This window comes from Anolis carolinensis, chromosome 5 (genome assembly GCF_035594765.1).
Source record: "Anolis carolinensis isolate JA03-04 chromosome 5, rAnoCar3.1.pri, whole genome shotgun sequence".
Classification (NCBI taxonomy): Eukaryota; Metazoa; Chordata; class Lepidosauria; order Squamata; family Dactyloidae; genus Anolis; species Anolis carolinensis.
Window position 1 is genome coordinate 183018524 of NC_085845.1, and position 24453 is coordinate 183042976.

The window sequence follows — 24453 nt, forward strand, 5'->3', positions numbered from 1 at the left end:
TCAGTGATTGGTTGGGGGGGGGGGCGCCAAAATTCTGTTCGCCTACACTTGAAAAATACCTAGGGCCGGCTCTGATCAGAGCTGCCCTGTCAAATTGAGATAGTTGTAAATATGCAGAACAGACAAAATCACTTGACTGTTTCAGCCATTTGTAGCCTTTTGTTATTTGTCAGGCACATATAATTTTCTTTTTAATATGAACCCCTTATCTGTGGAGTACAGTACTCCTCTCTTATCCATGGTTTCACTTATCCATGCTCCAAAAATACGCTCACTTAATTATTGTCATTTTCTCTAGGTACACTAGTCTGATTCTATGGTATTCTTCCAGCCCAGATATAATCAAAATACTGTATAGGGCTTGCTATTTACAGTTTCAGTTGTTCGTGGGGTAGTGGTGGGATGTGTGAGTGGGTGTGTGGGTGTGTTTTGGAATGCAAAGACCTTACTGTACTCTATAAAAATTAACAAACAGTATAATGTTTTCAAGCTTACTATCAAAGAGACAGAATGGGTCAGAGAAGGTGGATGTGAGGGCGATCTGGCTGCAACATCTGTCACTCCATTGATCGCCAGGGTTGATTTGGCTGATCTGGCTGGCTAGGCAGGTGTCCCCTTCCTCTCTCACTGCTCCATGTGTGTCCCTCCTGAAGCTGTGCGCTCGGTGGAAGAGGACGATGTCCCAGGTATAGGAGTAGCTTTGGTCCCAGGTATACAATAGCTGCGCTCCCCTGCTACAACCTCCAAATAAGCTCAAGGGTCAGAGAAGGAAAATATTAAATTCAAACCTAAATTCTTGTAATATTCGCTGGTTAGCCCTGCAAGCAGAACAGTTTCTGTTTGTTAGATGGATCAGCTGTTTCTCCATGAGTAATTCTTTACTAAATCTGCTCTTTGCCATTGTGATATCTCTCTGTATATAAAGCTTTAAAAGAGGGCATGTGATTTATTATCTCTTTTCTTCTGAAAGCATGGTTAGGAGGTGTCTCTCCCGACCTTTCTCATAATGCAGGCTTTGGAGCTGAGTTAATGTGCCATGCTCATAGGGCAATGAATCAGTTAGTGTTTTCTACTCCTTGGTACTAATAATGAAACCAGCTAAAAAGGAACATGAATCTTTGATGTGTTAGATAACAAAGCCAAGAGATGGGCTGCAAAAAGAATTGGCAAATTCTCCTCTCATATTAACTATGCCCAAGGGTCATTAGAGCTATAGGCAGCCTTTTTTTTTGCCTAGACCAAGGGCTTCTTCACATGGGACATTTTTGCCCCATTTACTGCTTTTATGAGTGGCTATGTTGGGGCCTGCTGTGCAGCATCACACGATGCACGGCAGGCCCCTCCCACATTCCTCCTAAAGTGGAGGAGAAGCACCAAAAGGCAATTTCTCATCCACTACAAGGAGGAAAGTTTTGTTTGGGTAGTTCTGACAGAACTACCAGCACTTTCCTCCCCTTTTTGCCATGTGATAGCAGAAAGGGCAATGGGGCAACATTCGCTATGCATTGCTGCCCTTTCTGTCATCTGATGTGGGGAGGGAAAGGGTGCGCCCCTGTCCCATCCACACTGTGTGATGTGGGGAGGAGGGAGTGTGTGCGGGGCACCACGAGCCGCCCTGCACAACTTCCCTTTCACAGCGCAACGGCACAGCACAAAAGGGCCATTTGAAGAGGTCCCAAGTCAGTGTTTAAACTGTTTGTTTTAGATTAGTTTAATACAGTTTTATTAGCACAATGTTCTGTAATCTAGCTTTACTTTTATTTATCTGGCAAAAGAAACAGAATGCATATGTAGCTTTTTGTATGGAAAACTCTTAAAAGAGAGGAAAAGGGAGAGGGAAAGTGATTTTGTGACATTTTTAAGATCAAACAAATTATTTAGCCATAAACCTTCACTGGATTGCGGTATTTGCAATTACTGCACATGAAGAAGTGGGCTTTAGTCCACAAATGCTAACTCATAAAAACAGTAGAGGAGAGAAAGCTAAATCCCAAAATTAGATGAAATAGGTAATTTTAAAATGTATATATACAAATAAAAATGGTTTTATGGTTATGACTGCTGTTGCTTGTACTTTTTTGGCTATGGTTCAATGGATACATTCATTTCATGGTTTCATAAGCAGAGATCTACAGGAGTAGCCATTTGATGCCCTGTTACTATTCTTAACCCAGCTAAACCACTGGATCAACTAGATTTCCCTATGTTTAAGAGTTAATTCAGTGGGCCTACTCAATTTGGAATTAGCTAACAGGATTTTAACTATGCAGTTGCACATGTGGATTGCTGTTGTTAGCTGCTGTCAAGTTGACTTCAGCTTATGAAAACTTATAAATGAAAAACCTTCATATCACCCAATCACCACCAACTCTGCTTAGGTCTTGCAGACTTAGGCTATTGCTTCCTTCACTGAGTCTATCCGCCTGGATGGCAGGTCCAGTTCTGATTCAGAATTGACATAACCGTTTACATGATCACGAAATGTGGTACTGCTCTGGGTCTTGACTTTGGCTAATGCTGGACAGAACTGTGTCAAACAGCTTTGTTCTCATTGGGGGCAAGAAGGGCCCATGTATCGTGTGGACACCACAAGGCTGATTATCACCTGCCCTGGGTTATACTGCCTATGTAGATACACCCTCAACCGTCTTCTGATTTCTTGATTGCAGATTCCATTCTGACTAACAGCTGGGCCAAGGTATAGAAAATCTTGAACTATTTCAGTGTCTTAATTCCTTTAAAGTTATGAAAATAATCTGTGGTCATAATTTTCGTTTTCTTAATGTTCAGTTGTAAATCCATTTTTACACTTGTGTTGTAGCTCAGCCTGATTTGGAGTCAGAATCAGACTTTGGCCCTATCCAAGACTTTGACTATAGGCCTGCAATGCAGTTGCAGACACCTGAATTGGTTTCTGCAGAGGACGCTGAAACCGGGGATGAACATTCCGATGGCCAGTCAAAGATAGTTCAGCCAGATGGGCTTCTTAGGCCAGAGGGAATGACTGATGATTTTGATAGACGGAGAATGTTTACGCAAAGCCAAACCGAAAGGGAGGTTCTGAGACGGAGCCAGCATTTGGTTCACAGACGCGCTAATGAGCAACTTTCACATGAGAAAGAACTGCACTACCCAGATCCCATTTGAAATATAGCCTTGAATTCACCTTAAATATTCCTGGCTCCCTGTATATTGCAGAGGTGTCAACTCTGCTATTTAAGTGAGAAAGATCTGTCTCCGTGCTCTTGTTTCCGTGATATTCCAGCCAAGATTTTGCCTTGTGGATTTCAAGTGTCTCTTGCCTTTTGGTACCTTGTTTCCAGTTGGACCTTGCTGATTCCGTGCCATGTGGATTACAGTTCTTGGATTACCTTGAGTCTTGTTCTTGTACCTTGTGGCTTCCTGCTGTTTCCTGCTGGGAATATAGAACTGTGTGTACTATATTTGCTGCCTTGTGGGACTTAGCACAGTTCCTGTTTGGATTATAATTTTGAGAGACTTTCTTGGACCTCCATTAAGGACAGATGAGTACACTGTTTGGGGATTCATCTACTCTATTGACTTTGAACTTTATTGCTTGTGCTTGCATATCATCTTCAATAAACTGCTTGATTGCTTATGTTCTGGGCTCCAGTGTGGTTTTCAAGGTGTTCATGCAGCCCTGGGGTGCGACAACTTGCTTCTTTGATTTTTTCCAGTAATTGTTCCAAGTATCATTTTCTACCAATAGTATGGTGCCATCTACATATTTTCAGTTCTTGTTATTCCTGCTTCCAGTTTTCATGCCTAGGTCTTCCTGATATGATTAGGGTATAAGTCAAACAGAACAAAAATGCAGCTTTACCTAAACTTCTTGGCAACTGGAAACCATTCAATTTCTCATAGTGTATCTTCACAGTAACCTCTTATCCAGAGTACAGGTTATGCAGCAGGACAACCTGTGGCACACCCATTTCTTTAATGGTGACCAGAGTTTTACATGATCCACACGATCAAAGGCTTTTGTTATCTATAAAGCATAGATGATTCTTTGGCTTGCATTGTGTAACTAGTTAGAATCTAGGAGATAGGAGATGGTAGACTATATTTGAAAGGAAGGAACTGGCAAAACCTACTTTAAGTACTCATTCCCTAAGAAAACCCTATGAAACTAATGGAGCTGATGTAAATTACAAGGTGATTTGCAGGCACATACACACACTGATTAAGATGTTGAAAAATTATATATTTGAAATTTGTCAATTTTGCTTGATAGAATCACTAAACAAAACCAATGTGAAATTTAGAATTTTATCAAGCCTTCACTTGCTATTGAATGCTACCACCTTTTTCTTTTCATCCATATGTAATCCCGAAGGCTTGTCATACATTAAATAAATACAGAGCTGTATTAAAGAAATCATTTAAATTCTGGACAATTCTGATTGTCCCCCCCCCCCCCCCTTAGCTTAGTTTTCTTCTAGGTCCACCAATTTTCCCACTAGGCATCCTTGATCTGATGTACTTAAAGAAATCCTTATGGCTTGTCAGCCTGCATTTGCCTCTTCGTTCTTCAAATTTGCTTCTAGGCCTCTTTTAAATCTCCAATTTACATCTTGCCTGCCAAAGTTGCTCCTTTCTATTATTGTCATTTGGCCTGGATATCCAATTTCTTCTTTATAAGGGGACTTTCTTTGCCTGCATACATTTTGATATTTATTCATACTGTAGGGTTATTTCAACACTCTTTCTGCTTTTGAGGAGCTATGTGCAGGTTTCTTGACTGAATTAAGATGCTCTTTGAAAACCTTTAGGATAGGTTTCTGGGGCCTAATCTTTTTAAAATTTTCTCCTCTGACTTGTGTTAATGTTATTCTGAAGTCATTGATTTCAACATCTCCACTGTGATGGTTTAGCTGAGGACTCAGAACTTGATACTACTTTAATCACATAGTTGGCAACTACTTTTCTTTCAAAATAGAAATATCAATACTAGGTAGGGTGGGTGAATTTTAGTTAGACCTGCAATACTTTGGGAGGGAAGTTTTAACATCTCCTCTGTCATAATCCAACTAGGACCATCATGCTGCATTTGACACATCTCAACACATCTAAATTTGAAAGCTTCTAGCTTGGCTCTGTGCCCAATAAGTGGACTGTCACATGAGCGAATTTCCCAAACAAGTGCTCCTTTACTCTTACCTGCAGTCAACCTTGATATCTGTTACAGTTTTTTTTCCACATGGCTTGTTAATATGAAACTATTCAAGGTAACCAGATGCTCAAATTATAACAGAAATTGAATTGGGTTCAATACCTTTCTGCCTTTTGCACTTTTGCCAACACTTTTGCACAGTTTATTGACTTTATGCTGATATGACAGGGATATTGTTTCCATATTACTGAGGGCCCATCTAGACAACCCCTTTAACGTGGAACTTCCCACAATAAAAAGAGGGCCGTCCAAATGACGTCCCAGATAAACACGAATTAATTTGCCACAAACCAGGAAAACCCTGGTTTGTGGCAAATTAATTTGTTAGTGGGTTTATTCCACTACTTCTGCTATCTGGACTGCTCCCTCAAAGGTTCTGGGCTTTTGAGGGGGCAGTCCAGACAATAGTCCCATAGTTTTCTGGGCTAAATTAGCCTGGAAAATCATGAGGACACCCCCCCCCCAGAACATAGAGTGGGAAAATTCCTACCTGGCCCCAGAGGCAACCAAATAATTATACTACTGCGTGGGCAGGAGGGTGGGTCAGCGTCACACTCAAAATGAGCTTCCAGGGGAGGCTGCATACCTATGCCAGCCATGCCCTACTGGAAATAGCTTTAACTGGAACTATTTCCAGGTCTCTCCCAGCAGAGAGGTGACATTATGTTTCTACACTAGGTGTCACCAATCCTAAGATCAGCACTGGCTGCAGTGACTTTAGGCTAAGTTGGGAAGGGGCTTTTGTTGGTGTGGAGGGATAAATGGAATACCAATCTCTACAATAGTCCACAAAAGACATGCTCAGGTACAATGTTGACTTACTCCTGCATATAACACTAACAGGACGTTCGTTACACATGCATAATAAACCTTATTCCATTAGTAGCAGACATATATTACAGAAGCTACTACAGCACAGAACAGGAGTATGCATTTGCAAACTTTAAACATATTACAGGAAACTGCAAGGTAGCTTGAACAGAAAGCCCTGGATATTTTCATTTAAAATCTGTCAAGGGTTGCCCTCCGAAGAAGTTACAGTACTGTCCAATGAATGCACTTATATGGCAAAACATAAGGCCATGTTTGGTTCCAATGCTGCCATGGACTATGAAATTCTGGAAGTTTTCAAACAGAGGCTGGATGGCCATCTGCCGGGAATGCTTTGTTTGTTCTTTTCCTCCATGGCAGGGGGTTGGACTGGATGTTCCTTGTGGCCTCTTCCAACTCTATGACTCCATGATTCAATGAGCGGCACAGAAATAAATCAGAGTCAAATGCAAATTGACAAATCAGGCCCCAAGGAAAAAGACAGTGGAGACAGGATTTTCACAGACCTAATTTTAATATATGTACTAGCCAGGAGGTCCCATTACATACCGTCAAACTTATTAGTGAGTAAAAATGCATTGAATAATTTATGTTCATTTATGCCATATTATATTAAGTTCAGTTAAGTACTAACCACCAAGTTGCACCATCTCCCCAATCTAGAAATGTCAATATTATGAGATCCTCTTTCTAATTCTCCAGTTCACTATTAGAAGGATTTGTGGATTTTTTTAAAAAAAATCACCTGGTGATGACAATACTAATCCAGAGTCCATTCATGGCATTCTGTTTAAAAGCTTCTTAAGATGGTTTATAAGGCATAGAAAAAAGTTTGTTTTTAAACTCAGCACAAGCCAATTATCTGGCTAACAAGGAATACTAAAAAGGAAGACATGAAGGACTTTGTGCGATGAAAATTAGATAATGTTCTAAGTTTCCATGGTACAAGTGAGTGTAGGTGGAAGATTTTTGGAACATAATTCCTATTTAAAATGAATGAGTATGAAGAGTCCATTAGCGTCTCTCCTTAGGAAGAGCCTTCAAGTTTGAGAGTAGCCTTTTGTCATTACTTCATTTTTATCTCATTTCCTCCTTTTAAGTGTGGAATTTAAAACAAATAGGCATCAGAACTAGCTGGACGTACATGAAAAGTGTTCCAGAGCCAGACTTCATCTTTCCTCAATCTCTCAGTTTTTCTTAAATGTGAGCATCCCAAATGCTTAATTGAATTAATGATAAAATGTGGACACCCCCTTATTTCCTACTCTTCCACCAAGATACCATGCTTTTATTGAGGATTTTTTTCTTTCTTGGCTGTTAACTGAAATGCTTGTTTTAAAAATAGTAGTCTATATACTCTCTGATCTCCTTTTGCTTTTGTTTTCCAAATCACATAACTTCCTGCATGAAGTCATCCTTTCTCACTGTTCTCTCTTTTCCACTGCCTTTGCTTATGGCTGGCTTTTCCAGGAGCATTTCTCTCTCGAGGTCTCTCACTCGGTGATGAATGAGTTTCATTCATCTTTCTCTCTGGAGTTTGTGAAAAGCTTTAGACTTTGCTTGCTCCCATTTTTGTAAGCCCAGTATTCATTTCCATGGTGACGGAGATAGAAGGGGGTGGCGGAGTGGGTGGCAATGGGTTCAGAGGTCAAGAGTGGCCACTTTCTGAATTAAAGCTTTGAATTCCATTAGAGGCGGCACAATGGAACTTAGAGTAACTCTCCAAGAAATTGGCTGTCAAAGGAATCAAAGCAAAGAGGGAGGGAGGAGACAAAGTGGGGACGAGATCAGTGAGAGAGAACGTAAGCCCTTGCCATCTCTGTCAGGATTACATTTGGTGACTTAATAGAGTGGTGATTCATTTGTGTCGCCATGCGCCATGTTTCTGTGGATGCACTCTCAAGTGTGTTCACATCTAATGGAGAATTGTTCATCAGCATTGCTAAGGAGTCCCACTTCTCTAAGTGAAGAGTAAGAGAGATGGGGCAATGTGAACAAGTTCAGTTTGGTTCCAGCACAGATAACATAAGCAGCACAACTTCTCAAAACAAAAAGAAGCCCTTAGTTGGGTCTGTGTTCTGTAGCGGTGTAAGAAATAGAAACCAACTGAAAAGGTTAGCATTTGCTGCTTGTAAAAAGATGGATGCATATGGGAAAGTTGTATTTTGGAGGACTTCTCTAGCTCCTGATGTGAGATGTAATTTAATTAGAATATCTATGAACATTCTCTTTCTTCTCAGTTTACTGTAGTTAGAAGAGAGAAGTGTTTAATAATTACAAGTGGATTATGTGGCATAGCATGGAGTGGTTTCAATTTCTGTACTTTCTTTTGTTTTTCCTTTGTTTCCTGCATTCATTCCCTTTGTATAAAAAGCACTTAATTTCATTCCACAGACCTTAATCTTGCTGGTGGTTAGTTCTGTGTATGCACACACATGTGCATGCATGTAGAGGCCTTTGCAATGCACTCATTAGGAAGTGACTTCATTTAATTTTTCCTTCTCTAGGAAATCAACACTATATTTAATTAAATTTAAATAAAGTTTGTGTGTTCATTCTTTCCTAAGAAAGTATTCAAAGGGCACTTGCACACAGACATATAATCCAGAACATCAAGGCAGATAATCAACAATATCTACTTTGAACGGGATTATCTGAGTCCATACTGCCATATAATCCAGTTCAATGTGGATTTTATACAGTTGTGTGGACGGGGCCAAAGATAAGAGTTATCTGTATTATTTTTTGCCTGTGCAGAGTTAGGGAAGATACTAATTGCTGTAGGGGGGAGGTTTGATGAATGAGGTGCACATGAGCAAAACTGGAGAAATAGATTGTTTACAGAAATATCTACAGCAAAAATCACCTTACTACCTTTGCAACCCAAGATTCAAGCTTTCACAAAGTTGGTGAAGTATTTTCTAATCAGAACTAGCCTCAGGCATTTTATGGAGCTTATTTTCCACAGGCTATTTCCTGTGCATTAAGACCCACACCAGAGGCTGTTTTAGAGGCACCCTGGATTTCAGAGGTCAGGCACATGGTGAAAAAGAACATATTTTTGTCATAGATGTGGGACTGGAGGGGGAATGCTCGCTTCTTAAAATGACATCTTGTTTCCCTGAGTCAATGACCTTTTCTCTGGAATTGGACTCTTACATCTCAAGCACCTCACAGCATAAAAATGAATTATTTCTCATTTCACATCTCCCCATTTTGTCTTCCCTCTTGGAAAAGTGTCAACAGTCCAGCTCCCTAAGCATTTCTTCACTTATGCTGAAAATAGCAAATTTTCCATCCAATTTAGCTGAAAACTGGCCATGTGACTGTGGTTATATTCAAAGATGCTTTTAGGCCATATCACCCACTAATCCTCCACCTCTCCTGAGTAGGCAGAGGTAGTCTTGATTAATCCTTTGCTGTTCCACTTTTTCAACTGCTCCTTTAAAGTCCAATTTCTTTTGCCTCTTCCCATTGTTCCTCATTATCCCCAGCTTGCTTTAGTTGCTCCAAATTGATTACAAAGTGCAAAAACATGGTACAGAGGAGGAGGGCAAAATATTGCGCTTCCCTATAGGCTCTAGCAAGGCAAAATGCTGTAGTTCTTCTTAGCTTGTGTGTAATTCTACATTAATAATTTTTATTTTTTTGACCACATTCTGACATTGTATATGTCCTGGTTTTCATCTCTGAAATGCTGGAGGGTATGTCTGCACTTACTATGTTAGTTTAGGCTGGAGGAGATTGGTGTTGATCATTAGCTACAGTGTGGCACCTCTTCTCTCTCCTGTTGATTTATGGCTTCCCCATGAATTTCATGGGGGTTTCTAAGGCAAGGAATCTTCCTCCTCCTCCTTAGTATACCTCATTATCTCTCTAAAAAGGGGGCTCAACACAGCTTGAAATAAAACCAATACAATGTAATTTCAAACCTAAAAATATACAAACATTTAAAGAGAATTAAACATTTAACAGTATTAAAAATAAAAAATAAAACCCGTAAAACCACAGCACCCCCTGACCTGATCTTAAAAGCTTCCTTCTTTAAAAGTCTGCTTGAAAATGATCTTAGCCTAACACCAGAAGGACAGCAAAGAGGAGACCATTCTGGCTTCCCTGGGAAGAAAGGAGTCTCAGAATCCAGAAAACCTATTCTCTCGTTCCCACCACCCAAGCTTGCGATGGAAGTAGTACTGAGAGCAGGGCCTCTTCTGATTATCTCAGGGCCTAGTCAGGTTAATATAAGGAGATGCAATCAGCCAAATAGCCTGGACCTGAGCCGTATATAGCTTTAACAGCCATAACCAGCACTTTGAATTGTGCCCAGAAACAGCCTGTGGAGCTGCTGCATGAGTGGGGCTGTCCGCTCCCTGTAGCCAGCCTCAGTGAGCAACTTGACAGCATCTATTTGGGCCAGGGGTTTTGAACACTCTTCAAAGGCAGCCCCACGTTGAGTGTGTTACAGTAATCCAGATGAGATGTAACTAAGGCATGTACCCCGGAATCTCAAGGAATGGGTGCTGTTGGTGCACAAGTTTTAAACATGCAAAGGCACTCTTGATCACCGCAGAGACCTGAACCTCCAGGCTCATAGCTGAGTCTAGGAGGACTCCCAAACAATGGACCTGTGTCTTCAGGGGAGTGTAACCCCATCCATCACAGGCCAAATCCTCATTCCCTGATTTGTCTTCCGACTGACCAGGAGCATCTTTGTCTAATTTGAATTAAGTTTCAATTTGTTTGCCCTCACCCAGTCTATTACTAATGACAGACACTGGTTTAGAGTTAGGACAGCTTCCTTGGTTTTATGTGGAAAAGAGTAATAGAGTTGGATATCTTCTGCATATGGATGGCACTACACTCCAAAAAACCAGGATGACCTCTCCCATGTATATGTTAAACATCATGGGGGACAAAACAGAGCCATGAGGGACCCCCATCATGGTGAGAGGTGGTTTTGTCAGTTCTTCCTCAGAAATATAGCCTACAGCACCTGGTATTTGTTGGAATTCTCCCATCAAAGTACTAAACAAGGCTGACCCCTGCTTAGTTTCCATGATCAGATAAGATCTGGTGCCTTTAGGGTATTTAGAAGGAGTTCATTCCATATGCCATCTGTTGTTTATGATCTTTAAAATTATCTGGTTGAAGCAATTTTTGAAGGTAAACAATTATAAAATGTCTTTCACTAAATGACTAAAGATAACCAGGTATTATTCAGTTGCCTGCATGCTGGATCAATTGCTCTTGCATGGCTTGGTTAAAAGCAAGATGGGGAACTTGTGATCCTCCAGATATTGCTAATTTGTAACTCCCATCCATTTTAACCAACACGTATAATCATGAGAAAATTGCAGCCCATCAATACCCAGAGGCTACAAATTGGCTAGCTCTGGATTAAAAAGAGGCAAAGGATGCTGGATTAAAGGGAGACAAACAAACTGACTGGAGAACCTGGAAGTATTTGCCCAGATTTATCAGATAAACCCCCCCAAATCGTGCTATTTCCTTCACTCCAACTCAGCAGCTAAGGGCACTTCCAGATAGTATGAAAATCCAGGTTTTAAATGGGGGTTAAAAAATCCTGAACAGCAGTTTCGGGCTTTTAAAAAGCGGATGTGTGCTGGAGCAGTCTACACAGGAGAGAGGAAAAGAATGTGTGTGCTATCTTTGAGTGCAGGGATACACAGAAATGCAAACATACACATTTTCCAGCCAGAATTGGACTAGAAGGGGACCTTTTAGACTAGTGTTTTTTGTCTGTTGCTGCCAATCAGTGGGGATTTACCACTAGCCTCATGTAGCCACCCCTCCTTTAAATGTGGTAACTTCCTCATTTTAGGTGCTGTGTAGAAGAGTGGTGGCAGAAATATGTAGGAAGCAAAACCACAGATTGGCTTACCTTATGGAGTAGGCAGGAGTCAAATACCATAGCATCACATACAGTATATGTATAGGATCCTTTGTGACTTTTGGGCCACTTTGTATATGATAGCTGCATTGAGGAACTTGTGAATTGAAATGCCAAGAGAATAAATTGTATAAACCATATTTGATAAATCATATATTTGTTTAGAGGCCCCTAGTGGCACAGTGTGTTAAAGCACTGAGCTGCTGAACTTGCAGACCAAAAGGTGCCAGGTTCAAATCCCGGGAGCGGAATGAGCACCCGCTGTTAGCCCTAGCTCCTGCCAACCTAGCAGTTCGAAAACATGCAAATGTGAGTAGATCAATAGGTACCGCTCTGGCGAGAAGGTAACGGCGCTCCATGCAGTCATGCCAGCCACATGACCTGGAGATGTCTATGGACAACGCCGTCTCTTCGGCTTAGAAATAGGGATGAGCACCAACTCTCAGAGTCGATCACGACTGGACTTAACGTCAGGGGAAATCTTTACCTTTTATATTTGTTTAGAATATTTTAAATTCAAAAACACACTCTGCTATTATTCTGCGGCAACCAAGAAGGACATGCTATGGTATTTAAGCAACTAGATAGGAATTATAGTGTTGCAAGGGCACCCATAGACCATCAAGTTCAGGTCCCTGCTCTATGCAGAATCTTTAACCAGAGCAGGGGTCCCCAAACTCAGGCCCACAGGCTGGATGTAGCCCTCCAAGGTTGTTGTTGTTGTTGTTATTCATTTCTGTCCCACACATGGGTGGCCCCCATCCTAAACTTTAGGCTTAGGGTTGCCCTAGGTCTGAAATGACTTCAAGGCACACAACAACAACAATCTTATTTAATTTGACTGTCTCATCAGCCAAAAGCAGACCCACACTTCCCATTTAACTAGTGGTAAGTTTATGCTGGTTTAAATTGTTCTTCATTTTAAATATAATATTGTTCTTTCATTTTTTTTGCACTATGAATTAAATATGTGCAGTGTGCATAGGAGTTTGTTCATGTTTTTTTTTCCAAAGTAGTCTGACCCCCAACATTCTGAGAGACTGGGAATTGGCTCGCGGCTTTAAAAGTTTGAGGACCCCATGAACTAGAGTATTGCCATCCTGTAGTTTTCCAGGCTCTTTTTGAATATGTCCAAGAAGACATCAAATGCACTTCCTCCTACCCATAATCATTAATGGTTATTCAGGACCCTGCTGTTTGCCCCACTTTCAAGGGGACTTCAGTAGGCTGGTATATGACACAGAGAAGCTCTCAGTTACAAAAATCTCTCCTTAGAGAAGTTAGAGTCAGACCTAACTATATTTCAGATAAGCAGTAGAAAGTGCATTCTTTTTGCCAAGCTTGGATGGTTTTTAAAATAGTTTATTTCATTATTTAAATAATGTTTTTCTTCTATTATTCTATTATTTTACTGTGTTACTGTATTGTTTTAAATTGAGTATTGTTTTGAGGCCCCTAGTGGTCAGAAAAGCAATTGATAAATATTTTTAATAAACAACAACAAAAACTTGTTCTTTGCAAATCTTTTATTTTATGCAATAAAAATTGGATGTTGAATTACTTAATTAAAATGCATATGTCTAAAGACACCATAATGGCACCTTTGTTTTTGATGTTTCAGTATACTTAACCTTTGTTTCATCCTCAAAATTATTTTAAAAATATTATGTATCTAAGCTATACACGAAAAATAAATAATTTTCATGTTTAGACTTGGGTTCCATTTCCAAGACTTGCCATTATGGACCTATACGGAAATAGAAGGATTCCAAAATCTGGTGGGGAGGGGGGGGGGATCCACAATCCAAAACACTTTTGGTCCCAAACATTTTGGATTAGGGATATTTAACTATCATCTAGGATATTAGGGATATTTATGCTATCATCTCCCCCATACATTTGCTGAGCTGCTCTGTGTACACGGAGACCATATGTCTACAGCTTTTGTGTACTCAAGGTTTGCGAACACAGAGCTGATCCTGCCCAGAGACAAGGATTCCATATGTCAAACATGTTTAAAGAGCTAAAGATTACTTTATTCAGGTGACACTGCTGGTTATGACCAACTGGGAGTTAGCATTACATGCATAATTTACCTCTTCTACAAAGCACACTGTAATGTTGATTCAGTCTTTCCCTGCATTTGGTGACTGGAAGACAAGACATCTTCTGGCAACGAGAGGATGCCTTATGATGGAATTGAAAGTGAGCTGCAGAAGAGCAGGGCAGCAGGGGACAATGTCCTGCAATGTGTATATAACACTGATTCATTGTGGCATTATTCAAGCAGGGGCTGATAGCTACAAGGAAATGCCTGTTTGCTGGATATCTTTAATGGCCTTTGCTGCACCAGAGCGAGAAAGCAAGAGAGAGAGAGGGGGGGGGGGGTAACCTTTTTCCCTTCTTCTTCTTAGCAGATGCCTGACTGGGTTCTTCCAGATGGAATGAATGCATACAGAGATTGTAGTATTTCTTGTACCTCTTGAGGATTTTTAAAATATCAAAATGACATTTCTATTGTTTGAGACTATTTTCTGGTGTTTCCTATACTAGCTGCAAGGTTTCCCATTATCCTCAGGTGGGTTTCTTTTAAACTCTATTGTCCTTTCTTTTCATCCCCCCCCCCCCCCTGAGAATTGTGATGCACCAGTGAAATTATAGCACTGCATTATAACAAACTGTAAGTTTAAGAAAAATGGGAAAAGAGGAAAAATGCTCTTTATTTTAGGGGACCACGCCAGAGACTATGTTCACAGTTGTTACCAGTATTTTTTAAAAGATGGAAGAGCACAGATCCAAGAAATTGCTGTAATCACTCAGGAGGAAAAATAGATTGTAAGTAGTTTATGGGGAAAAATGGGTCACCATTACACAGTTGTTTCATTTAATTTCATTTTGTTTCTTTTCTTTTCCTTTTTTTGCTGCTGCACTAGTATAGACCTAGGAAATCCATTTTCCATTAGATTCAGCTGTGGTGGGAGGAGGGTGGACCCCAGTTCAGGAGGTCCTCATGTATCTAGCAATGGGACATGTGATTGTTGGCCAAGAGATAGAATTTGGTTGGTGCTTCAGTTCTGTCATTGGCTGGACCCCTTCAGAGAATAGAGCTGGGATATTCATCTGCTGTGTACAATCCATTACATCATGTACCATCAATAAAGTTTGTGCTAAACCCTACAACTCCAGTATCTGTGGTGGATATGCTTCTGGACTTCACATGTATGTGCAAAACTGCAGATATAGCAAACTTTATTGAAAGAAAGGACTTGAGTTTCTGTCATTTTTAGGGCATTAGTTAGACACACAATTGAAGAGACAGGGTTAGGAAACCCACCCACGCTTTCCCTATTACAGAGGGGAGAAGTTATGAGTCTGCAGTATCTTTGAAGGGAAGGGCAGTTAAGAGGCAGGTGTTTAAAAATAGAAACTGAGCTTGGTCACCTCAGGTGAGGAGTAGAATTATTCTGCCACAGTAATACAATTACAGGCAGACCTCTAGTTACGAACATTCAACTTACAAACAACTCATTGTTAGGAACAGAGGTGAGACAACAAGAAGTGAGAGAAATCTACCCCTTCAAAGGGAGATTCACTCCTGTAAGAGTTTTCATGGGGGGAAAGTATCTTAATTGAAGCTTTATCACCAATCCTTGTTTCCACAAGAAGCCAATATTTTCAAAATCCAGTTATCACAGGGACAGAAAGTGAGGTTAAATTTTCTGAACAGGGACACAGGCAGCAAAACAAACACCACAACTGTGTTAACACTTCTCTATGCTACCCAAAGATATAGCTAGCTAGCTAGCTAGCTAGCTAAAGATATATTTTCTCCGTATCTATCTTTAAAATGTACCTGCTCTGACTTACATACAAATTAAACTTTAGAACAAACCTGCAGAACTTATTTTGTTGGTAACTTGGGGACTGCCTGTAGAGTGAAACGCAACATGAAATGAAGAACAAAGGGCTGGGCACATACAGAAGCAGCCTCAAAGTACTCCATTGAACAGTATGACTCCCTTAGCCAGGGATTCATTTACCCACATTTCAAAAAATATCCCTCCTCTCCTGAAATGCTCCTTGCCCAAGTATAGTCAAAAGAAAGGATTCACTATAATCCATGTTTTCAGGTATCCACAGATGTGTGTGTGTGTTGGAGCATATCCTCCATGGATATGATAATTGTTCTATATTTGTAATATAGCCTTTCCAGTTTCTGAAAGTTGGGCTTCTGGCACTTACTCCTGTATAAGTTGACCTCATGTGTAAGGACTTCATCATGTGGATGTTTTTCTCCATTTTAGCATGCTGGCAAAACAGAGTCTCATGGAGGCCATCCCATGAAGCACACCACTTCTGGTAGCCACCTGTGGGAATCTGTCAAGAAAGCAGGGAGAAGTGGGGGGAAATGGGAAGAAGACAGGGAAAGGACGAGAGATGGCTGGCCATCCCAGAAGATGGACCTTGCTGGAAGAAATCAGAGTAAGACAGGTCCCCACTCTCCCCAATGCTTTCCCCCACTTTCTCCTGCTTCTCTACCACACGCCTGATTAAGTCCATAGTCAAGGAGAGGTTTGGGGCCAAAAACTATGGATTTTGACATGACACGTGCATATGTCAGGGCTCATTCTGTGAATTGAGGACAGGACTAGCAACATGTCAGAAGGACAGCAGCTCCTGGTCACTACTGCCATTTTCATTCCCAAGCATTCAGAAATGCCCAAAACAATACCACGGTGGAGGGTAAAGGAGGACAAGTATTTTTCTTGCCATTTGCAACTGTATAAGTTTGATAAGGGTATAGTATGTACTTTTAGTTGACCCAGGTTTATTAGGTTAATTTTTGACTAAATATTTCTAGACTTACGCATGTGTATATAAAGTAATCAAGATTTTAAAATACCAGCTTTCATGGCATGGGCATGTTCTACCCATTTTCTGTACAGTCCTTTCACACAACCACAACATAGTCACACCTTTAGGAAAGAGTGTAAGTGAAATTCTTTCCCACCTCTTTTCCTACTACCCTTCTGCATATCAGGCTTTACTCTGAAATATTTTTTCTGAGCTATTTCTGGAATAGTAAATGGGGGAGGGGTATAAGCTTTGAGCCTTGTGATGTAATTAGTTAAATGATCAGAACTTGTTTTGGCAGAAAGCTTCATACAAGCTTGTGAAGGGGAGAAAAATCCATAAATAGTTGGGGGAAGGAGAAAACATAGGATAGCGTGTATCACAGATCTGAAAGCAGATGGCACACATTTTAGTTATTTTATGCTAAATGTGTACAGTCATTTCTTCAGTGGCCTTCCAACCAATGTAAATGTTTAGTTACAATAAGATATGACTAAATCACACTTTGTTTGCTTCTCCCATCTTTACTCCATTAATAAAGATTTGTGTTTTCTTTGTCAAGATTTCATTCATAAAATAGCTCTTTTTGAGGGAGAGATTAAAGTAGATTTTCTGCAGAAGATGCTACTATTAAGCTATAGTTATATATACACACACACTACACACACACACACACACACACACACACACACACACATATTTAGGACCACAGCCTCCATTAAGCCAAATCTTAACCATTTGTTATTCCTCTTCTACTGCTTAATGAAGACATATTTCTCGGATGGAAAAAGTAATAAAGACAACTTAAATGCTAGATACAAATAAACAGGATGAAGGTATCTCCTTTTAAAAATATTGTATAGTTAAATGTAATTATACTTATAATGCAGTTATATCTTTGGTGCCAAGAAAGGAACTAACTAGTAGTAAAACACTACATCTAGCTTCTTGCTCCTGGTTCTGTTTGGAATTAGTTTTTATATTCTGGGCCTTCTGCTAACAGATGGAACATAGCTCTCCCCAATTATACACACAACTCTTCATTTTGGAGTTTGCATGTTGTCAATTCAGATCTACAGCCAGCCCCCGAATTCCTGGGGGAACATAGGACTGATCTTCTTCCATTGCTCCTATTCACAGATCAGAGATTCACAGTAACCAGCTCTGCTGCTCTGGGCCTCAGGAGAAAAACTCCCTACTAACTGCTCAGCTGAAGTTTTAATTTGCTCATCATCTATGGCTGATGTGATTAGCAGACAAAGTTAATTACCTGCAGAAATACTCCCCTGCTCTTCTGGCACACATTCCAGAAGGTGCCGTTTTGTGCCTCTTCAAAAGAAAATGAGTGTAAAAATAAAGACAGGGCTAGATGATGTCTCATGAAGAAAGATTCTCAACTTCAACTTACTGCTATGGCTTTCTTGATTGGTCCTCTGATGGGATTTCTAGAATGAACAGTTCAAGTTAATATCACACTTATTACAATAAAATATATATCCTCAAGTGCACATTTACATTTGCCACATTTGCACTTGCCTGCTCAAGTGCACTTTAACACCAGTTCTCCTCACTGACCAACTTATACAGTACAACTACACATAGAAATTGGAAATACAATAGCATGATAATGCTAAGTTTAGTATTAAATAATATATCTTTGCATTTCCGAATATAGTCTAGTTCCTTCATAGCTCCCTTTCAAGTACTGGTCTTTTATTTCTTGATTGCAGTCTGTATTCTGATTAATGACTGAGTCAAGGTATGGCAAATTTTGAACTATTTCAATGTCTTCATTTTCTACTTTAATATTATGTTATTCATCTGTGGGGTTTTTTTGTAGGGGTTATATTTCCAGTCTGGACCAATATTTTATTTTCTGTATATGTTGGCAGATTATGTTATAATAAGACCAGATTCTGTCTCTGTAGCTTGATGCAACCCAATTGTTATGCTGTCTGCTTCTGGTTATTCATTTCTCCTTAATTCTAAGTTGATAGTCTGTGCTTAATCTTCTCCTGGTCTTGTTTTTTCAGAAAAAATGAAGCTTCTCAATTTCTGGTTCTGATTATTTTTTCAGTTTGATTTCTGTACATCAAGTGAAATCCATGTATAGAGTTGCCTCTTTGGATGATGTGTTTATTATTCACAAACTGTTAGACTTGCAAAAGTCAGTCAGTTGGTTTCCTATTTCATTTCTGGATCCTGGGCCAATTTTTTCTGCAATCTTTAATTTTGCTTTGTTTCCTATTTGCATTCTAGTTATCTATGATTAATTGTTTTGGTGTATGATCAATATCCTCCTGGACTTCAGCACACAATCTTTCCATTTCTTCTTCTGATGCTTCTGTTTTCACTTATGTTTCTGTAGTGGAGGAGGATTAAGTACACTTATGTGGACCTCACCTGGCTGCTAACAACTACCTTTGTTAATCTGCTGTTTACCATTTTATCTCCAATAATTTTAGTCAAATTCTTAGAGATTTTAAAAGAGATTTTAAGGATTTAATATGTTTGTAATTGTATTGATTGTGCTATGTCTTGTTTATTTAAGTTGGTTTTTTTTTCATTTTACTGAGTTTATTTATGATTGCTTATATATTACTGTTGGCACTGTATGTTTGCAACTGTGTTTATTTTGCTGTAAGCTGCCCTGAGTCCCTTTGGGAAGATAGGGTGGGCTATAAAAAGTTGTTGTTGTTGATGGTGATGATGATGATGATTATTATTATTATTACTATTATGCAGTTGGAGCATAAACTTGATGGGTTTCTCCTGATTTCTTATTGATATAACTTGGTTAGACTGCAGTTTCTGCTACATTTTCCTTACTATTAATGTCACCCATCTCTTCTTAGATCCTGTCCATTTTAGCTCACTCACCCCAAGTATGTCAACATTCATCAGTTCCATTTCTTCTTTTACTATGACTAATATCCCCTAATTAATGTTTCTTATATTCCATGTCCATATGTGTTGTGAGTTTCAGTCTATCCTTTCACCTCTGAGCATTTCAACAATATCTTTTTGCCTTGAGTCCAATTGCATCATTAGCCACAGTACTTCAGTAGTTGTTCTCTGCTGTACTCAGCAGGCTTGTGTGTCATCCAATCTGGGAATTTTATCTTCTGGCACTATTTCTTTTTTCATTTTGGATTGTCTCATCATGGAATCTTCAAAAGGAAGTTTACTGTTCCTCCTTGTGTGGTGTACTAACAAGTCTTAGATATTATTCCACTACTGTTGTCTCTGAGAGATCTTCTGCCAGTGTCACTCCCCACTGCTTCTGCTGTTTGGCACATATAGTTTGCTCCCATATCAGCAAAAGCATGTCTAACATGAAAAACCCTACCAATAGCACTGCTGCCATCAATATAACTTCTTGCTTCATGGGAGCATACAATCCCACCACTGTGGAAAGATCATGCTGTGGTGGGTAATATTATTTTCCACATTAATAAGAGAGACGATGTAAACATTTCTGTCCTGATGATGGGCACCAATATGCAGGATTTGGGAACATCTTTTTCAGTTTATGCAACAGGAAAAGCTTTCCAAACCTTAAATCTAGGAAATTCCTTACAATAATGGCCAGCTGCTAGTCTCAAAGGGACAAGCTCTCCAGCCTTCAAATGAGGGATGTCTGTAATAATAAGGAACAACTGACAAGCCTGCATAAGACAGAATAATTTGTGTTCCCATATATAGGGCAGTAAGGTTGCAACTCAGGACCAATTAATGGTTAAGTGGCCAGAGTTTTAATTCTGTAACCTCTGCACTCATGGCATGCACTAATTCACATTGAGTAATGTGAATAAACTGTAGGGTTCTGACGTAAATCTGCTAAAGTTGTTTAGTTATTTAAGAACATGTAGTTTCAGGTTTCCAGCCACAATTTTGATGACTGATTTCTCTTCCCTTACAGGCCTATTTCCCATTTTCCCCTTGGCTGCCCCAATTCAGGTATTACATGTGAGTATGTGCTTTCAAGCTACTGTCATGATTTCATTAATTTCATAGGGTTTTCTTAAGCAAAGAACCACCAGAGGTAGTTTTGCCATTTCTTTCCCTTGAAATATAACCTACAGCAGCACCTATTTGTTGGTGGTTTCCCATCCAAGTACTCAATAAGCTGACCCTGCTTAGCTTTCAAGATCAGATAGGATCTGATGCCTTTAGGATGGGTAGGTATTAGGCTTGCTCAAATAATTCGTTTTCCCCGTTTACCGTTATTGATTCGTTTTTTTCGATTGTTTTGAAGCAATATCGAACCTTGGTTGTCCACACGTCTGGATATCGCAGTTTCGAATCGCGAGAGGCCGTTTTTTCTTATTTCTTCGTTTTTTTCGAAAAGAAAAAAAAGCTTTTGCAAAGCACCCAAACTCCTTTCCTTTTGCCCCTCAGCCAATGGGAGGCTCAGCCAATGGGAGGGGGCGAGGGGGAAGGAGGCCGAGGAGGAGGAGGAAGACGGAGGGGGGAAATGGCCGCCGCCGCCGCCGCCTCGCCTCAGCTCAGTGCATTAATTAATTGGGCCTTAATGAGCCCCCTTCCAAGCCAAACCCACCAGAGAAACACCCTCAATGCAAACCTTGCAACGTCCTTCTCTCCTTCTTGGACACAAAGGCAAAGGGAGGAGGCACTTCGGGTTCCCAAGCGACCTGAAAAGAGCCATAGAGAAAGGGAGAGCCAGTGCGCATGCTCCACCCTCCAAGGCACACAAGGGGGAGTTCGCATGGGAGCCGGAAGTGTTGGGGCCTCCGTCCCTCCCTTGCTTTTCCTCTTTGGTCTCCCTATCTTGAACACAGAACACGCATGAAAAAAAACACACCATAATTTCACAATATATAGTTTAAATAACAAAAGGAAGAGGAAGGAAGAGGCCCGGGATGCGAGGGGGTGTGGGCCAGGCCCGTCCTCGGCTGCTCCCAGGGGCCCAGATTCGCACCCTCCCTCCCCCCAATACAGGTCTCCATTCCATACTACGCTACATGAACTTGAATGGATACTGTGGTTGTGTTGTCGAAAGCTTTCATGGCCGGGATCACACTGTTGTGGTATGTATTCCGGGCTCTATGGCCATGTGCCAGAAGCATTCTCTCCTGACGTTTCACCCACATCTGTGGCAGACATAGAGGTTTTGACGTCTATGCGAAGCTAGGCAAGTGGGGTTTATATATCTGTGGAAGGTCCAGGGTGGGAGAAAGAACTCTTGTCTGTGGGAGGCAAGTGTGAATGTTGCAATTGGTCACCTTGATTAGCATTGAATAGCCTTGCAGCTTCAAAGCCTGGCTGCTTCCTACCTGGGGGAATCCTTTGTTGGGAGGTATTAGCTGGCCCTGATTGTTTCCTGTCTGGAATTCCCATTTTCTGGGTGTTTCTGGGAAGGTAATGGCACTCCATGTAGTCATGCCGGCCACATGACCTTGGAGGTGTCTATGGACAACACTGGCTCTTGGGCTTAGAAATGGAGATGAGCACCAACCCCCAGAGTCAGACATGACTGAACTTAACGTCAAGGGATACCTTTACCTTTACCTACACACACACACACACACACACACACACACACACACACACACACAAGCAGGGACTATATATATATATATACACAATATATATCACACACACACCAATTTAACAAAGTTTCAGCCACAAAAACAAAGTTTCTGAAGTAGAACAATGACTTTCACAGTAAAGACAACCCAATTTAACAGGAAATAAGACTTTCAAACCAGGAACAGATTACTGCAATTATTAAAAAAAGGTTTATTATAAAAGCTATGAAAATTTGCCAAAAATCAGAGGATAAGGGAAACGTTCCACATTTTGGTGAGCTATCAGTGTTAAATGTGTTCTACCACTGTACCAAGTTTGAAGAAGATCACTCAAAAAATGAGGGCGGGAGAGCCCCCTAAGTCCCCCCCCCCTTCGGGCTGTTTTTGGGCCACCGCGCATGCGCGTCCGCCATTAACGAATTAATTTAGAAAATAACGAATTTTCATTAATTTCGAAAAATTTTGGGGGCCAAATTCGTTATTAGCAACAAAAACGAAAAAACTGCCCCCTCTAGTATTGAAACGAGTTTAGAATCAAATTTTTCATGGATCGATCAAGCCTAGTAGGTATTATTAGTTTTTATTGTGGTAGTTCTTGTCTTGAAAATGGTTTCAAACTACAAAAAAATGGCTGATAAAGCTTTGAAGAGGCAAAAGTTCTAAAGAGAATGGTGGGTGAGAATGACACCATTGCATCAAATTTGACACAATGAGCATGGAATTTAATTAAAGCAATATATGACTAAAATTAAAACAAACAAACAAATGAAAAAGGTCTACTTGTTGAGGAACATTATAATTTTTTGTGTACTTTATATTTTGTGATTTCTGTACTCCTCAGCAGTAAATGTAGGTGGGACTCTCAAAGACACGTAACCTTATTCTAGCCCTAGAGGAAGGTATGACTTTTTTTTACTATTTCCCTCAATTTATAACAGAAAGGATGAAAATGCAGTACTGAAATAAATAAATAAATTTTCTATGAATGCAAGACAGTGACTTCATACTTCCTTGATCCTCTCCTCCAGTAAGATTACAGAGCTCAAAGTTCCCACTTGCTCATTAAACTATTGCTCTCATCCATTTATTCTTCATATATTGCTATGCCACATGAAAATGTTTTGTATTATTTTCAATTTTGTGGCTAATTTAGGATGATGAAACTCTGCCTGGAGAGGAGGAAGGAGAGAATTGAACAAATCAGGCCTTCACAGTGAAGATAATAATAGGTTAATGCAAAAATAGAAGGGCTTCTTGTTCAATTAAGACTCTTTCCCAGTCCCCATGGACTTCTCTGTGATTGCTGAATTACCAGATGTCCTGATTTCTTGGCTGTCATCCCATCCTGCTCAATATCGAGCCACACAATTTAAAATGGCCTGTTGTCTCTTGTTTTGCCAGATCAGCAATTTGCACAGACTAGGCTCTGATGGTGGATTAGTTGCAGGTAGCTCTTTAAATGCAAAAAAATGTAGGGTTTGCCTTTAATTATATAGAGAACTGATGTAAGCAAGTGATTAGTTCAACCAGAATCTCTTTGCCCTGTAAACTGGAAAGTCTCATTGATGATGATAAAATTTTCCTGTTCCATTCTGTTCTCCTTCCATAACTTTCCTGTACCATAACATTCAATACTGAATGTGATCCAATGTTGGAATTGCTACATTCAGATTTATAATATGCATCTTTTACATGTTGCATCTTAACAAAGGATAGCAGTACATGTGCTCCATAATCAGTTCGCAACCTCCAAAGGAGTCTTGAACATTAGAAAGAACGTCTTGTCAATAAGAGCAATTTGGCAATGAAACCAGAAAGACATTTTTTTTCCATTCTTGATGAGAGATGGTTATCAAGAGACCATCAGTCTCTATGGGAATGCTTGCTTCCAGCATGAAAATCAGGCAAGGAGAAATCATTTTCCCCACCAACGTTTTAGTTATTTGCGTAAAAGATCTCTGCATTCAACTACTGTTTTTCCTCTTTGCAAAGCAAAAAACACAGAAATAATGGAAATTCACTGCCCAGCCTTAGACAGGTTTCTCTCTCTCAGGTTGCTTCCTAAACAGCCTCATAACCTGGGACAAATAAGTGGGGCAAAAAATTGTGGT

General features: G+C 40.1%; 1 protein-coding gene across 3 annotated transcripts in view; it reads left to right on the top strand.

The window, feature by feature from the left end:
* Positions 1-24453, top strand: part of ptn (pleiotrophin) — a 111206-nt gene that overhangs the window by 20826 nt on the left and 65927 nt on the right. Inside the window, exon 2 of one of the 3 annotated variants that reach the window (XM_008119835.3) lies at positions 20713-20750. The exons of 1 other annotated variant lie outside the window; for it this stretch is intronic. The gene's annotated coding sequence lies outside the window, so the exon portion shown is untranslated. Of the gene's footprint in view, positions 1-20712; positions 20760-24453 lie in introns of all 3 variants that reach the window. One more of the 3 variants, XM_008119834.3, reaches the window with a different exon arrangement.